The sequence below is a fragment of the Paroedura picta genome, chromosome 9 (assembly GCF_049243985.1).
Source record: "Paroedura picta isolate Pp20150507F chromosome 9, Ppicta_v3.0, whole genome shotgun sequence".
Lineage (NCBI taxonomy): Eukaryota > Metazoa > Chordata > Lepidosauria > Squamata > Gekkonidae > Paroedura > Paroedura picta.
Genome location: NC_135377.1, coordinates 60,614,924 through 60,627,794, shown reverse-complemented (window position 1 = coordinate 60,627,794; position 12,871 = coordinate 60,614,924). Strand labels below are relative to the sequence as shown.

Genomic DNA, 12,871 nt, shown 5'->3' with positions numbered 1-12,871 from the left:
TGTTTTAGTAGTTTTTCAAATGGTATTCCAAGAGTTGAATGAAGGAATTCTTGACATAATGGCTTGCATTATGTTAGTTTAGAAGCAAATACAAACCCATATCTTTATATAAGGTAAAGGTATCCCCTGTGCAAGCACCGAGTCATGTCTGACCCTTGGGGTGACGCCCTCTAGCGTTTTCATGGCAGACTCAATACGGGGTGGTTTGCCAGTGCCTTCCCCAGTCATTACCATTTACCCCCCAGCAAGCTGGGTACTCATTTTACCGACCTCGGAAGGATGGAAGGCTGAGTCGACCTTGAGCCGGCTGCTGGGATCGAACTCCCAACCTCATGGGCAAAGCTTTCAGACAGCTGCCTTACCACTCTGCGCCACAAGAGGCTCATTATATCTTTATATAATGATTACATAATGAGCAGACAAGGAGTTGGGGGGGGGATGGAGAAGCAGAATAAGAAATGGCAGAAATCGAAAGCAGAAGAAATTGTGAACTTCCAATTCCTAATGTCTGTGAGATTAAGTCCTGAGTTTTGTGTCTGAAGAGGCTGTGTAAATCATTTTCTTCTTGAATGCCTGCATATAGAATTTCAACTGGGAAAACTATCCTTTGTCATTGTTAAAAAACAGAAGTCTATCTCCTCCCAATTGTGCCTACATTTATTTATATATATAGTCCTCATTTTCCCGAGTCTCAAGGCAGTTTGCAGCTAAAAACAATGCACTAAGAACATTATAATAGATACAACCAACAGTTGTTCTATTCCTGATGGTAAAAAAAATGAAAGCACACTCTGCATAAATTAGAGATAAAGAAGACAATATACCAGGAATTACAAGGTTGGAGAACAATGTGATGAACAATTTTACTACATAGAATGTAACAAAGCTGAACTACAAAATTTGAAAACAAAGCAAAAATATACAATGAAGATGTCCTTAAATTCCACTAGTGTTGAGGTGGATTTTGGCTTGCACTAGAGTTCTTGCAGTACGAGAGACTGCAGTAGCCACTTGCACTGTCCATTTCCCCTTGTGCAACCTATTTCTGGGTACTATAATACACAGCGGGAATTCCCAACCAGGGCTCCATGAGAGCTCCCCAGGGCATCCCAAGCCTTCCCCCTGTATCTTGCCTTAATGAACTTGGCCACAGGCTGTTTCCAGCTTTGCCACAGAAGTAGGGAACCGGCCTCTTCCCTTGACTGGGGGTGATCTTCTTGCGTGGTTACCAGGCCCAAAGAGGTGAAGTTGATCTCAACCAGGCCAGGGCCTTCTTGGCTCTGGCTCCAGCTTGGTGGAATGAGTTCCCAGGAGAGGTCAGGGCCCTGTGGAATTGGTTTAGGTTCCACAGGGCCTGCAAGATGGAGTTATTCCACCAGGCTTATGATTGAGGCTAAAAATAATATCCACCATAGTAGCTGGCCTCACCACTGGGGAGGAAGGAGCGGGGATGGAAGATATGCTCCTGCCAAACAAACTACCTCCATCTGGGACTTAGTCGAGGGCATGACTAACAGAATTTGGAATGGAATGTTTTATCCCTGCATGTGTTTTTAAGGATGTAAACCATGCTGAGTACTAGGACAGGGTCTATATAAAATGTATTATTATTGCCTTCTCCTTTCACGAGCTATTTTATTTTATTTACCTTATCTATTGTCTGCCTTTTTGAGATTCAAGGCAAATTACAAAATATTTTAAAAAATCAGACTATTTGCGCTCTGTGGTTAGTTTTGTGAACATGACATGCTAAAAAAGTGTTGTGAGTTCTTAAAATCCATTTAGTACCCTAGCTTTTTGGAAGATTGCAGTATGTGGTGAATTAAAGTGGCTGGATTGCTGTGCAAGCTTTCAAGGGGTAGCTGACTCAGCAGGATTGACGATTGCATGTTTGAAGCTGTGAGCTCAAGCAAGAAAGCTGCTCTTGAGACTAGAGAGACTTCTTGAACTAGACATAGATTCTCTTTGTTACCTTCTAGTGTGTAGAAAACATGGGCTCAAGGATAAGGGGAAGCCATCGACACAAACCATGGCATTGAAATCAGCGATTGATAGTATGGGTTATCAAGAAAGCGTCAACACGAATGTCTCCATACAGTGGAAAAAATAGGTTTTTAAAATTGCATTGCTAATGTACTTTAAAGTGCAGTGGCTATAATGTGCAAGTTTTGTTGTAAGTTGGGTGGATAAAATAGGCTTAGCTTTTTTAAAAAATGCTGTCTCCTTTCATCAGTCATTTTGAGAATTTAAACAGAGCAGCAGCCTTAGGAGGGAGACATAGGAAACATCTAAGGTCAGGCATAATCCATATAGTATAGTGGGTGATATATAATATTATTATGATTTTTAGGACCAGGGATTGGCATGTTGAATTAGGCTTTAGAATCCAGCTTCAGGGGATCATGTCCTGTATTTTACCATTACCATTTGCTGAATAATGTTTATCTCCCACATCCTCTTAATGACCTGAATTATTTATCGCACTCAGATTCCCCATTATGAATACTTATGTCTCTGCCATGCAAGCAACTCTTAACACAGTTGGAGTTCTTCTGATGGAAGAGAGCGTATCTGATGAATGGGCTTTGATGCATTAAAGTTTTTGGATGCAAAGGGCAGATGAACTTGTAATGCTCCCAGTTGCATAATTATGGAGAAAGTTAATCCTTTTCATATGTTATAATGAATATACATCTCTCTTTATTGTACATTAATTTATCTGGGTATAAGAAAGAACCAATGCATGTTCTCTTTATATATTAAACTGTGTACCAAGACCTAGATAAATGTGTGGTTTAAATAACTCAGCACATATATAAAGAAAAATCAACTGTCATGTACAGAGATTGTACATTAATTCACCGTATCTTGTGAACAGGACTATTTTCAGCCAGCTTTACAATACAGCTACAGAATTTGCTAGCACATTTTCCAGTGCGTTGCCAATGGAAGGCATTTCCAGTACCTCAATCGTATGGAGGAAAATGAACATAGTTTCTAGCAAGCACTTTAGTTAATGTTTGCCATGGTTGAAAGTGAAAGGAATAATGTTTAACAGGGCAGTGCTTCAACAATGCTTCAGGCATCAGAAATACTATGGCTGCACAGGCTCTTGATCTGTGCTCTAAGAGTCTAGGTAATAAAACCAATACTGTAGAAAGTGCTGGACCAATGATATTCTTGGAGTTCAAGGGAACAAAACAATGATTTTGTCATGGAATGTTGCATGTTTTTAAACCAGGAACTGGTCAAGAAAGGGGGAGTGGCCCTGGAAGGTTCTAAAGGGAGAGGATTCTAAAAGGGCTGTTAGTCAAAGAGGGAGACTTGGTATTGGAGAGGAGTCTGAGGTGGAGGTTTGGTGGCAGAGAGAGGAAAGAAATAGGAGGTCTTCTGGGCCAAACAAGGTTGCGTGTCTCAGAAGGACAGGGGAACTGCGGCAGCTTCAGTATTCCCAGGCAATACAGGCTACTTGTGGGTTTAAGGAGAGCCCCAGGGCTGAATCCACATGGAGCTTTTATTCCAGTCCCAGGGTGATTCAGCCCCTGCCATCTACACCGAATGTGATTTCCATTTTGATTTGGGGCAATTTACATTTTTCATCTGCAACTGATCCTACCTTTCCCCAGCGATATCCTGGAGTGAATATATAACCCTCGATATTTGAAAAACCAGCTTGAGTAAGCTCATAGGAATTGTAGTCCATGGACAGCTGGAGGGTCACAATTTGCCCACCCTTGTTCTATGGGAAAGTAACCCCTCTGCTGATATGACCACCTTCCCCTTGTCCTCTTCCCTTTCCTACCCAACCGCATGCTGTGCTGCCTTCTCTCCATTGCCACAAACCTGTTCTCACCTCCCAGTAGGATGTTCCCCATTTGCTTCTTTTCAAGCAGCAGAGTTACATCTCCTTTCCGCCTCCCCCACCATTTCCTTCTACCATGGAAAAGCCATGATCTCCCTGCTGGTGGTCATACCAAGTTGGACAAAGAAGTTAGAGCTACTTGGAAGTGTACATGCAAAACATGTTGGCAGTTCTATATATATGGAGATGGCTTAAATGAAGAGGTGGGAGATATCGAAATCTTTGCTTATGGTTGAGGCCTCCATGCTCAAACCCACTCAATTAATCTTCATTTAAGGCAGGGGTGGCCAAACTGTGGCTTTCCAGATGTCTGTGGACTACAATTCCCATGAGCCCCTGACAGCTGACAAGGGCTCATGGGAATTGTAGTCCACAGACATCTGGAGAGCCACAGTTTGGCAACCTGTGACCTAAGGAATGATAGTTTTATACATTATGTATATGGTGTCGGTTTGAGCAGTTTTTCATATTCTCAAAAAATGGCATTTTAAAGAAATTCTACAGTTGAAGATGTTTATATTTTAAATTTTGTAACATTTCAAACATGTGCATCTATATGTTGTAACCTGCCCTGAGACTCCAGGGAAGGGCTGGCTAGAAATATAATAATAAATAATAAAATAAGGATTGGTGATTCATACACACAGGGTACAGGTAAAAGCTGTGAACTGTCTCTTCATGTATTTTCACTTGAGATTAGGCAAGGGTAGTCAAACTGTGGCCCTCCAGATGTCCATGGAATACAGTTCCCTTGAGCCCCTGCCATTGTTTGCTACCCCTGGACTCGAGGGTGTTTTTTCTAATGATTAAAAGAATAACGGTCTGCAACAACTTTCAGCATGCACCTAAACAGATTTATGACAAATTGCAGCCAGTAGTTCATGCAGAGTCAGAACCATTGAGGGGGGGGGGGGTTAACTTCTTCTTGAGTAGGAATATCTCGGAGCTTTTCCACAGTCCATTTTTACTCTCCCTTGTAAGTTCCTGTTTCTTTAGGTCAATGTTTCTGTTCTGCACCTGTTTTGCTCCTTCTAGTGGTCCGCTAGATCATAGAATCATAGAATAATAGAGTTGGAAAGAACCTCATGGGTCATCTAGTCCAACCCCCTGCACTATGCAGGATACTCACAACCCTATCGCTCATCTACTGTAACCTGCCACCCCTTTGCCTTCACAGAATCAGCCTCTCCATCAGAGGGCTATCCAACCTCTGTTTAAAAATCTCCAATGGTGGAGAACCCACCATCTCCCGAGAAAGCTTGTTCCACTGAGAAACTGCTCTCACTGTCAGGAACTTCTTCCGGATGTTTAGATGAATTTCTTTTGAATTAGATTATGTCAGGCATACCTCCCTGGCTCATGCCAAGTTGGTTGTTTCTCCCAGTCTGGAGCTGTACTCCTTAGAGCAGGGGTAGTCAAACTGCGGCCCTCCAGATGTCCATGGACTACAATTCCCAGGAGCCCCCTGCCAGCTAATGCTGGCAGGGGGCTCCTGGGAATTATAGTCCATGGACATCTGGAGGGCCGCAGTTTGACTACCCCTGCCTTAGAGGTTCTCCTTGTTGGACTTTGTCTCTTGGCAAGAGCCAGCCACAGACTGTCAGTAAAAGGGTTAAATTGTTTATTTACACTTGTTACTAGTGGGGCAGGCAGAGTGGGTCAAATGGTCTGTTTTCAAATGTAAATTTCCTAACTGCCTGGCCATGGCCTCTGGTTTGTCATGTACACAAGTTGGAAAGAATTCTACTTCCTCCCATTGTTTGAGAAGAGCTCTGCTTTAGGCAGAGAAGCAGATCCATCTTGAATCTGAACCACATAGCAGCTAAGGTAGACAGCTCCTTTAATGAGCTAAGTATTTTCTTGTTTTTTGTCTTTCAGTTCCCTTACCCTGTTTAGCTTGGAAAGTTTGTCTTTTTATATACAGTAAATCTGCCTCGTCTGGTTTCATTATCTTTACACCGCTCTGTGGTATAAATAAAGCAGTAAGGGGTGTGGGGGTGGGCGCTGTCTGGGATGGGGGGGAACGATTGGCCCCTTGACCCCGGACTGACCAGTTGGGAGGCGCTTTGCGCCTCCCAACCAGCCCACCCCCCCACATGGGCCACCTTCGGCCCACGCCTGCCATTACCGCACTGCCTGCCAACATGTCAGGTAGGTCCCGAGGCCCCAGCATTGGCCAGGAGCTGGTTGGGAGGGGAGGCCTTGGCCCAGCCAAAGGGCCTGCCATGCCGCAGACGCGGCAGGACTGCCCGAGGCTAACGCCCACTGTATTTAACGTACAGCAAGCTTGCATTCTAGTGATTCTATGATTCTGTAACCTGTAGCCAATACCCAGCTGCTTTAAGTGTCTCAAGCCCATCAGTCCTTGCCTTCAAGCAAAGCCTTCATTGTTGCCATAGGGATGGTTATGCTATAATGCTGATTATCCCGCTAAATGATGTCACAACCATCTTCAGACATACATAAAGCTTGCCCACAGTGGTTGCTGTGCAGTCTGCAAAGACCTGCTCAGTGGCATACACCTTGCTGATATGGCTTATGCTAACCTCTTCCTTTGGATGTTACTGGTGCCTCTTGTGGGGATAGCGGGAGCCCTACCTCCAGCCACTGCAGTTTGAAAATCCTCAACTGTAGCGGGATCACCGACTCTCCTGGATTCCACCAAATTCCTCTTCCCAAGCCAGGAGTTGATCCTCATCCTTTCATGTACTTGGACTTTACCAGAAATGTGATTTCCTCTATTGGAAAAGAAGCGTGGAGGGCCTAACCTTGGACTGAATACTTCGTTCTCAAGGACAACAGCTTGGCGAGGCTTCAAAACTCGTCTCTGGAAGGCTTGCTCTCACTTACCTACCTGGACTTGTCATGTAATAAAATACAAATTATCGACAGGAATGCATTTGAGGCTGTCCCATTCCTGCAGATTATAAACCTCAGTGGAAACATCATTGAACAGATCACTGAGGGAACATTCCAGGCCTGGCATGGCATGCAGTTTCTGCTCAAGGTGGATCTCAGCCACAATTCCCTGGCGGTCATTCAGGATTCTTTTTTTTTACAGTCTGTCCTTGCTGAAGGTCCTAAACCTTGATGCCACTGAAGTGACGACTGCAGTTGAGGACGCTCTTCTTGCCCAAGAAGCTGTCCTGCTGTATCTGCCGGATTAAGGAGGACATTGATGTTTCGGGTGACATTGTCAAGTTGGAGTGCACAGGGTCATGTGATAAAAATTTAACTCTGTGTGAAAAAGAAGAGCCTCTGATGCAAGAAATCACGAAGGCATTAGAAATGAGAAAACAGAATGGCAGCAGCCTGCTTAACATTTTGCTTGAGAAGGCCATGCACGAAAATGCCATGGCAGAGAGAACTGAACGCAACTCTCTGGTTTTGGCCCAGAACTACTCCAGCTTAGTTGCCAATTTTAACCTGTTAAATTTGGTCAAGCAGTTAATTCAGAAAAGGCAGATAAGCCTTTGGACCTAAACTGGGCAGACAAAATTGAATTTAAAAACCTTTTCTTTCTCACCAGTCTGCTGTGAGCAGCGCTGAAAGAACAAATTGTTGAAGTCATCAAGCTCGGTACAGAGACAACTGTCCAAAATCAGCAGTCTGACCAAGTTTTAGGGAAGCCAACAAACAAGGCCAGGAAAAGGTCTGCAGATAGCCGGAGGAAACTAGCGGAAGGCCCAGAAGCTCAGCGCACCCTTCTGTTTCTTCAATCCCGCCAAGCAGCTCTTCCGTCCTCTTGGAAATGCTCCATTCCAGACTCTCAGACAAATGTTCTAGAGCCAAAAGGCTCCATGGAAGTAGCCAGTGAAGACAGTGGCTTGACTAACCTCCCTAATGGTGAAAACTCTGTGGTAGTACTGAAGAAGGTACTTGGGTCACAGATATTGACTAAAGAAGAGCTGCTGAAACCGCTCCTACAGGGAACTAAATATGTTGCAGGAGAAATCTCAGCAGGTGACTCAGAACCTTCCTTGAATGAGCCCTTACCTCAGGGGACTTCTGTTTCTCCCCCTTCGGGTTTCTTTCCACATCAAGATGACAACATTCAGGGTGAGGGTGAAGTCTTTGAAAATGAGCTGAACGAGAAATTGACTGACCTCATCCCAAACACACCGGTGAGGAGACTCATCTCTCACATGATCCGCAACCTGAAAATAGATTGCACATCACCTACACTCCAGGTGGCTTGTGTGAAACTCATCACTGAAACAGACCTTGTCATGAAACTTTTCAGTGAACGCATCAATGAATCCTCCTCCCTATGGAATATTTGGCCCTCGGATATAGCTGATATGACCACAGCAAGCACAACAAAACTGGAGAAGCCTTCAGGCAGGCTAGCAAATGAGGGGATTCCAGCATATGGATATGGAAACAAGCTGCTCTTGGTTATTTCAGTGACCATCGTCATTCTGATTATCATTGCTGTTATCTGCCTAATTGGTCTCAGCATTCTGCAGCCAAGGAGAGGAGCTTTTTGGGTGAAGAAAAGAAACGCCTGCCAGATGAAGAGCTTCCCAGAACACCCTCTCCACTGAGGGATAAGCCTTTTTGCCTCAAATATATTTATTATAATCTGGATGAACTAGAGAATAACACACTAGACAAACTGCATGACGAAGAATCCTTGGAGGAAGTGGATCTGACCAGTTGGTGTATGGGAACCCCACCGTTATGAGAGCCCAGTGTTGAAAAAATATTATCTGAACCAATGCTGGAATAACGGATTCCCCCTGTTACTTCACCTCCATCACCAGCAGAACTTGCTTCTTCTCCTGCTCCTCCTCCACCACCACCACCACCACCTGCTGTTGAACCACCACCACCACCACCTCCTCCTCCTGCACCACCACCACTACCACCTTCTACGCCTTCTGATAAGTCCATTGAGAAAAAGAGTTCAGAAACAACAGAGGCCACCAGTCCAAAAGCAGCATCTTCAGCAGCAGATGAGGACATAGAGAGCTCTGCTGAGAAATCGGAAAACCCTCCTTCAACAGAAGTTATGAGTGAAGGACCAGGAAGTGGAGAGAGGGATGGTGAAGGTGAAGGTGAAGAAGATGAAGATGAAGAAGAGAGTGACTGATCTCTCTCAAGTTATGAATATTTACATAATCTGTAATAAAGTTTTAGTGTTGCTTCTATTAAACATGTGATTAAAAACACACCTCTGATATAAAGTGCTTTGATTGGGTTTGACCGAAGAACTGCAGTCAAGTTTCCATCTGTAGAAAGAGCAGTCATTTATTATTTATAGATTTGTTTATTAATATTAAAATCTTTATATTGCCCTTCCCTGTGGGCTCTTATCTAATAAGAATGCTCCTGATTTCTGAGCCTTTCGTTGTGAAGTGAACAAATATATGAGCCTTTGGGGAGGGTGGTATATAAATGTAATGCATATAATACATATATAATAAATGGAGTGAAGAGCTTTTTTAATTGAGTAAGATTTAGCTGTTTAGGTACCTAGAAAAGCCATGGACTTTACTGTGGAACTGAGTGATCAGAACTAGCTGTTTATACAGTGAAACCCTTGCAGACTATCCTAAATGCATTGGATTGGAATCCAGCCAGTTCATCCCCTCCACCTGCTAGAGAAGGCCTGCTGATGCACTTACTTTGTTTATTCCATTGTGGATCCTGCTGATTTCAGATTGATTTGAACTCGGGTCTTCCTCTGCCCCCCCCCCATTGAAACAGAAAGTGTTCCGCACTTGATTGTAGAAGCTCAGAACAGGGGGAGGGGGGGGAGACAAACGCAGCAGGAGAGTACTTGTTAATGGTTCAGCATCTTCTTGGAAAAGAGTGACACGTGGATCTGTCCTGGGGCCTCTGTTGTTCGACATATTTATAAATGATTTGCATGAGGGATTAGAGGGGATATTAAATTTTCAGATGATACTAAACTGAGAGGGGTAGCAAACACAACTGAAGACAGCAACAGAATACAGGATGATAGGCTTGAGAAGTGGGCTAACTGGACTATGTCCAGAGGAGGGTAACAAAGATGGTGAGAGGGTTGGAGACCAAGACATATGAAGAAAGGTTGGGGGAGCTTGGTCTGTTTAGCCTAGAGAGGAGACGACTGAGAGGGGATCTGATAACCATCTTCAGGTATTTAAAAGGGTGCATATAGAGTGGGGGTTGTCAACCCCCAGTCCGCAGCCGGTATCGGGTCACCAGCGGCCACGCCTGCCTCTCCCCTCCACTGAGAAGCTCGCCAGGCCGCAAGCGAAGCAGCTGCCAAAGCAGACGCCAAAGTGGCCGCTTTGCTCACAACCTGGCTACCTTCTCGCTGCAAGAGGGAGGAAGAGGCAGGCTCAGCCGCCGGCACAGTAGCAGACACAAACGCACATGCATGGAGCTGCTATGCATGTGCTGGCGCAAACTCACATGCGTGGCAACTCTGCACATGCGCGTTTGCACGCAGCTGCTGCACATGTGTGGCGCCAGGCCACCGGCTCTCCCCTACCCCTGGAGGCAGTCCTCAACCGCAAAAAGGTTGGGGACTGCTGCTCTAAGGAATTCATGGAGAAGAGTGAAGGACAAGCTTGGAGATAAATTACTGTGTTTTGTTGCTGCTGCTGCATTAAAGCAGCAGAGAGGTTGAAGAAAGCCTGAAGGGTAGTTGGAAGGCAACCTCAAAATTATGAATGTTTGCAGTAAAAGCTATTTGTTGCTGTTCCTGGTGGTCACAGATTTTTAGTGCCCTAGTTGTATTAGTCGATCCGATATTTTTAACAAACCAAGATTTAACATTGGATCATTATGTCATAAAATATCAAACTAACATATACACAAAATACTGTGACATGCGTATAATTCACAATCTACTGTTTGTGTGAATTGCTACATACATTGGGGTATTAATGCTCCATGGCGATTGGCTTACAGTGCTTAAATCTTAAAGGAAAGCTGACTTTTCAAAAAGCTGCTCTCCATAGCCACAAGGACTAAGGCTGGCCTAATTTCATAACTGTCGTTACATGTCAACAAGAAATTTTCTAACCAATCAGTAAAATGCTGGAGATCGTAATATCGTGTTGTTGATATAGTCGTGCCCTTTATTAGACTGGAACTTGGGTAGTCAGCACATTCCACTCTGTAGTTTTTGTTCATTCAAGAAATCTGTTTACATTCTACATTTCTTCGCTTCTTAGAAAGAACCTTGAAAAGGGCACAGAATCTTGCTTTTCTTTGCTATATCAACATTTAGGGTTTTTAAAACAGAATTAAAATAAAGATTTATCTCAGGGTCTTCTTGTAGTTTATGAAGTAAGTTAGTTAGGACAATAATGTTAAGAGTCTCTCCTGCGTCCCCCCAGCAAGCCTTGTGTCTTTTAAACAGGAGTTCAGCAGATGCTGAACTCCTGTTGACTTTCTGCTTTTTCTGTGACTTGGGTAAACTGTTGTGTGAGCAAAGAAGAATTTTGGAATGTGTGGCTTTTACCACCTGTAAACAGCACATGAACCCTACCAGAAGAGAGTTGGTAACACTATTAGTATTGTTAAGTTTTACAGCAGAATGAGCACACAGAAGAAATATATCCATTCATTCCCATGACACTAACCCGTTCAGATTTTCTATTTAAACAATAGACTTTGTGGACAAGTCTGAGAGAATAACCTGATAGATGTGAATTTTGGAGAGTTTAAGTACATTGTAAATGGTTGTCTAGTGTGAATGTATTCAGAGCATCTGTCCCTATAATAGCTTCAGACAGGTAGCTGTGTTGGTCTGAAGGGTGGATCTTATTAGGCGTACCGCACAATAAAATTATGAAGAAAGAGTGATTGTAAATACAAATAGCTGTATTGCATACAAAATAATGAAGTAAAAATGTAAAGAATCTACACTGGGCATGTCAGAACTAATTCCTTAAGTAACCACACGTGCACATACCAACAAGACCACACACTTATAAAAGGTAGGAGGAGGAACCTGAGATGTTTTTAGGGAAGGGCTACATGACATGAAATCCTGGCCTAGAGGCCTTGAGCAGTCCAAGGAGCAGAGCGAGGACCGGGCTAATGAAGGAGAAAAAGCCTGCACTACTTTTCAGTGCAGGCCATAGGAAGCCTGGCATGCTTTTCATGGACCTGGTATGGTCTTTTTATGGGGAACAGTCCCATAGCAGGACATGGAAACCCACTTTGAATGTCGTTGGCTCGTTTAAAGTTAATTGCTGTCAGACTTTAGAGGGAAAAAGTGGGGGAAATACCTTGATTGTGAGCAAAATCTGCATGGAGACAAATAGGTGAGGCGACATGACTAACACACTTTAATGAGGTTGAAGTGAACCAGATCTGGATTGACACAAAAGTCTGTGCAAGTCCAAGATAGCTCCTGAAACAGGATGTAGCATAAATTAGTGACTTGACTGCTCGACTTAATTGAGTAAAAAAGGTAAAGGATGAACCAGTGCTTGGTTAATGAAACAGCAACTTCCTTGGGCTGGGCCAACCCCTCTGGGGTATGCCAGGATATTCCAGTGTTGAAAAGTCTTTTATTATTGGGAATGAAATGAAATCTTATTGCTACTGAGAGCCCTGAGCTGATAGGAGATTGCACTTAATCAGTTAGTAGTGCCAGTACACCCTACCTCTTTCCTGGGCCTTCATGGCTGTACCTGGGTGCCTTTATGAGAGTCCCTAAATTCCAGATCTCCTGGCAGTGCCTATTAAAAAAGCTATAAGTCCAAAATAAGAGGGGAATCCCACTGATCAAAGAAGTTGTGGCTGAAGGAGGGTTCAAGGTCCTAACAGGGTCCTCAGCTAGAGCAACCCCGGGCACAACGCAGGAAATCCAAGGTGTTCCTTTCCTCTCCCTCTGATGTCCTCAGTAAATAGTTGTGAAGAAAAAGCAATCTTGATAGGCAAGATTTTTCTCAGACGTCTTTCTGCAACAAGAGATTAAAATGTGGAATTTGCTGTCAGGGGATGTAGTGATGACTATAGGCGTAGATGGCTTAAAAGAAGAGGTCTCTTGGCAACTAC

At 43.8% G+C, this 12,871-nt stretch overlaps 1 protein-coding gene across 2 annotated transcripts in view; it reads left to right on the top strand.

The window, feature by feature from the left end:
• CARMIL1 (capping protein regulator and myosin 1 linker 1) overlaps positions 1–12,871 on the top strand; it is a 164,777-nt gene that overhangs the window by 23,021 nt on the left and 128,885 nt on the right. The gene's annotated exons all lie outside the window — the stretch shown is intronic.